This window comes from Coturnix japonica, chromosome 23, assembly GCF_001577835.2.
Source record: "Coturnix japonica isolate 7356 chromosome 23, Coturnix japonica 2.1, whole genome shotgun sequence".
NCBI classification, from domain to species: Eukaryota; Metazoa; Chordata; class Aves; order Galliformes; family Phasianidae; genus Coturnix; species Coturnix japonica.
The window spans coordinates 173,937-179,318 of record NC_029538.1 but is presented as its reverse complement, the minus strand read 5'-3'; positions in this window follow the sequence as shown (position 1 = coordinate 179,318).

Below are 5,382 nucleotides of genomic sequence, written 5' to 3'. Positions count from 1 at the left end.
GATGACCCCAATGTCACCCCAACGTCCTTCACACGCTCTGTGTGTGCTCAGCACTGTGTGCATGGAATACTGCCTTTGCGCAGTGAGAAATGCAGTGACCTCTTTTCTGATATCCAAGGTGTGCAGTCCATGCCTAGAGAGAAGGAATGGTGCCTGAGCATGGAGCAGGGCACCCACTACGGAGCCAGACACGCATGAAGACTGAACTGTGGCTCCTTTGCACTTACGTACAGTTAGAGCAGCAGCAGCAGCTCCCATGCATGGCGGTTACATAAGTCTCCATGCAGTACCCCGCTTTGCTCACAAGAGGGATTATTCCAACTTCTGCCACCTCACCAGCTTTGATTCTGCTGCTTTTTCTGTGTTTCTCAACTCTCCCTCCCCCCCCCCCCCAATCTCACAGGGTCTGTATCTGTCTCTCCTGAAATGCTCCCGGCAGCAGATGAGCTCGTGCCAAGAGTGCCCCAGTGCCCTGGTACCCTGCAAGGAGGGTTTACCCATCAGGAACTGACTCCTGTATTAATTTTCAAGGAGCGAGCAACAGCTGCCAAAAAACTGTTTCCATCTTTGTTAATCGATATTGCCTTTCAACAAGCACGTGGTGTTACCGAGTGCTAATAGCACTGTATGCCTTGTATAGTATGCTCTGGTCCTCTCATATTTGATAGAAGACTTCTAACTTAAATAACATTACAATGAGTGTTATTTATTATCCATTCCCAGCACACTGGCCTTGTTTCCACCATGCCTTATGCTGGGATGCTGCCACAGGTCATTCATCTCTAACACTGTGTTAGCAGCTTTTCACACTGAGGGGAGGAAGTGATTCTGTGCAGATTTTAAATGGACAAATAAGGTCTGGCCAGGGCTCTGGGGAGCAGTGTTGGGAGCATACATCTGATTTCATGCAGGAAAAGGCTGAAAGAAGCTTCTACCTACCTTGCAAGCACCACCTAAATCTCATTTTTGCTGTCATTGGATTCAGCAGCAAAATACAAACTGCCTTCCAGAGCTGGAACACATTGAAATGCTCACTGCCTCTAGCAAAACCTTTATTAGTATAGAACACCTTCATTGGTAGGAAGCAGCATGCACTGAAGCTTTTATTTACCCACCGGGTGACAAAATTCGACTTTAAAGCTGAGCAACACCACCCTCGTCTCTTTGCAGCTGCAGAGGGAAGATGCAGCCCCGGCATAACACAGGGGGCTTCTGACCATGTGGAAACCTACAGAGCTTGAAGGAAAGAAGATCAAAGTACTTTTCTTGCTTTTTATCTTAGAAAACCTGAAATGATCTTTTCTGAGCAGTTCTGGAGTGGCAATGGAGTGACACACACTCCTAACAAGCAGGCAGGTTGTTGGTATGCTGGCATGCTTTGGGGCTGAATGGAAGTGCTTAAACAAGAACAACCTGATTCTGTTTAAATCCAATATAAAGTTGCTTTCAGGTTCTCTCAGCTTGGAGTCTTCAGGTTTGTCATCTGGACTTCTGAAACGTGCTCCCAGTTTTGAAATAGTTTTGTTTTCTAACTCTGCACCATGGTGTCCCAACCTGTGTGATGGAGTGACACGGAGCGGGTATCTGTGTGTGCCCTGGGTTAAGCAGAATGAGACTCACTGAGCTGCGTGGTGAAGGCTCACAACAGAGGAGTGACATTTTCCTCTCACCAAAGTGGGGTTTCTGTTGAAATGTGGTTTTGCTTTTAGCTGCCAGATTTCCCTTCCCTGTGTGGAGAAACCGGGATCTGCACAGTTCCATTTGTTCTGTGGGCAGAGGGAATCTATTTGCATGCACTTAAAAAGACCCCTCGTTGCTTTACAAGTCCTTAAACCTTTAAGAAAGGTAGGAGCGGGCTGCACACAGCAGCTCTGCTCACTCAGCTTTCTCCCTGGTTGAGGGACAAGAACAGGCCAGACAGTTTCCCTTCTGTTTACAGTTTCTCAGAGTTTTCTTTTTCATGTTGCCACTTCCTTGAATAGCAGCACAATGAAATTAACTACAAACACATCCAGATGCTAATTAAAACCAAAACACACCGGAGCATTGCTCACACTGAGTAACTACTTACATGTGCCGTACACCTGCCTTGATAATGTCCCCTCAAAGGAAAAATAGCATCTGCTGGGGTTTATCTGGGTTTATGTGAATGTATTTCTCAGTTGTTCTCCTTTCAGTCTTGGAGCCAGGTGCCCTGAAGAGTTTTGTCCTGGTGTGTGCTGCCTTCAGCTCAAAGCAGCAGAGCTGACACACACACTGCACTGCAGCCCGTGATGTGTGGGACAGGCTGAGCTGCAAGGCTGGATGGGCTGGAGCAGCTCCTCTGAGCTCCTGGTGTACGACAGCACCAAATGCAATTGGTGAGAGTGCGATTAGACTCGCATAGTACAGATACCAAAGGAACGAGTCATCTTCCACTCTCCCCTTAGCCAGCATTAAGTAGAGATGTCCAGGTTTGCAACAGAGTGCTGCTCCTTTTGTTTGGATGTGAAGAGCTCCATTCTTCACTGAAGCAGGAACAGACCCCCCACTCATTGATTTGCATCCAGGAAATGGAAGGTAACTGATATCAGGGAGACAGACGGGGTGATTGTATCCATGACAACCAGCAGATACGGCCTTGCTGCCTGGCAGCTCTTCCCTGGTCACCTCCTCTGCCTTCCCAGCTCCAACGGGTCTCACTCCTAGAGGTGCCTCTTGGTGCAGTTCAGTGTTCCTAAGAGATAGCAACCATATTCCCAACATATTCCATGTGCCGACAGCTTCATCAGTTCTTGTGTCCATCAGCAGAACTCTTCCCCAACTTGAGCTGCATCTGCTTCTGCCAACGACTCCCTGGCAGCCCCAAAGGAGGCTCCAGGAAATCCGCTCTGTGGAGGAATGACGTGACTGGCAGGAGCACCACACAGATGGGCTCCGAACCAGGAGGCAAAATGCAGCATGCAGCCCAGAAGCACTTCAGATCTGCCTTAACAAACACAGGAATCAGTGAGCTGAGTGAGGCAGCGCAACTCTCACCTCTGCTGGAAGCACTGGCAGAAGTTAAACATGTTCTCTGAGCAGAGCTTCCATCTGCACATGTCCTCCCAGCAGGAGAGCTGCCTGTACTGAGGTCCACAAGAAGTTCCTCACCCCACACTTGCTGTCCCTCCTGCATTCCAGACCTGCCCCATGGAACACTGCCATGTGAGGCAGTGCACAGCAGTGAGTAACAGAAAGATCTGTCACAAAAGGAAAAAGCAATTCTGCTGCTGAATCCAGCCAGAGCTCCTCATTTGCAGGGCTCCTGCTGTATATCTTCAGTGTGATGTTTGAACTGTGGTAAGGAAAAATGTCTTTCTGAGATCAAAACAAGGTGATTTATCATCTCTTCCTCCGCACTGGAAAAACGAAGCAGAAGAGGTGAGGAAATGAGAGCTGGGCGTTAGAAGACAGGACATGGAGTTCAAGTTCTGTCCTGATGAGCTACTGAAAACATGACTCAGTTTCCCTATTAGTGATGGGGTTAACAATGAACCGATGAGTTAATCTTAAAAATGCAAAGAAGGTTGCTATAAACTCTAATTAAACAGCCCTCTGAGTGTGTACATAAGGCAGATTACAGGCGTCTGTCTTTGTAAATTGCAGCAGGCATTTGGGATTTGGCTTGTTTGTTCCCATGCCTTCAATCTCTTTGTATCTCCTTGTGTGTGTAAAAGCAGTGTAGCATGAAGCCCTCAGTTAAAGAAAGATGCATCCTGGCTTCAGGGGGAACAAATGGATACTGTGAGCTGTGGAGGTGCTGCACAGCTTTTGGTGTATGCAGCTGAAATTGGCCTCTGGTTGTGTGGGTAAGGACCAGCCTCACTACTTCTGCTTTGGAATTGCTTCTTCAGGGATAACGGGCTCAATGAACATTGCCAGCCTCCCCAAGGAAGAGAATGCTACAAAGCAAAAGCCAGCCAGTTTCAAGAGACAAAAAGCAGCTACCATTGTATCTGAGGATTTAATTCTTTTAAAACCAAGCCAACCCAACATCTCAGCATTTGGATTGTCACCAGATGTGGCACTGATTAGTGGGGCTCTGGTTAGTGGGAGATCTCTGTTTCTCATAGCAGCAGCCAACAGGACAGTGCAGAACTCCTGATCTGAAGCCTTCTCCAAAGTGCCAGCACTTACTTAGGTTTCAATCACGGTGTTTAGCTGTGACACCCAAACAGGGTGCAGGCAGAGCATTTCTTGTACCCTGCCTCAGGTTGCGGGGTGCTTTAATAGCTGCTCTTTGACTAGAAAATAAATTCTGGGGAGACCACCACCTTGTCTTGCTCACCCAGATGTCCTCCTCCCCCAGACCAACCAGCAGTGACACATGTCACATCCTGCTCATCTCCTGCACTTGAGATGCAGTTATGGAAGGAAGGTCAGTCTGCAAATCAATAGCATTGCTGCTCTGAGTGCCATGGGTGGGAACTGAGGGGCCCTGACGTTGCCCACCCAGCCCTGCTGAGTTGTTGTGCTGTTGCCTGGACTTCTGGGGCTGCTTGTGTAACTCTGAGGGTACTGTAGAGCTTCCTCAGCAGAATTCTCTGCTAGCCTTTAACCAAAGTAACTGCACAGATGCAGGGAGTAGTCATGCATAAGTTATTTGTAGTCACCCCAATATCTTTAGTTTGCTGTTGCATGAAAAAAAAAAAAGGGCAAGATAGTCCTTTGTTTTGGTGCAAAGACACCCGTGGGTGTAGAGCTGTCTTTTGTTCCAGGTCTATAAAGATTCACAGTTCCTGCATTAGCCGAGCTCCCTGTGCAGCCCGCCCGGCATCCTGCTGCAACACACCAGGGACTTCCTGCATCTCCATAGACCTCCTGGGGGGAGTACAAGGATGCAGCAGAGTATTCCTGCCTTCCTTCTTTCCTGGCCTCACTGAGTTCCCAGCACTCAGCCCCAGCCCACCCCCACTGTGCCCCTCAGTGCTATATCTCTGGGGATGGCAACTCCACCCCCCCCCCCCTCGAGCAGCAGAGCTGGGAGTGCAGTGGGATGTGGCACAGAAAGGTCACCTTCATGGGACCTGGCATGAAAGTGCAGCAGGTCACCAAGAGTGGTGTCTCATTTTGTTCTCCTCCCTCATACTCCTCTACGCATTCCCAGTTGGTTTGCATGCAGAGTAGCTGGAAATCCAGAACAGGAGCTGCATTTTGCAAACAAACATAGAAGGTAAGCGGGATGCCAGCACTGACATCATCGTGTTATCGATGCCATTTAAAACAGGTTGCAATCTGCAGCAGCTGGAGGAGGGATGCAAGCAAACGGCACACCATGTACCAAACAATAAGGGTAAATTATGGACAGCTTCGGAGCTGAATGAATAACTCTCCGCAAGATCTGCTTCAGCTTGCTCCAAC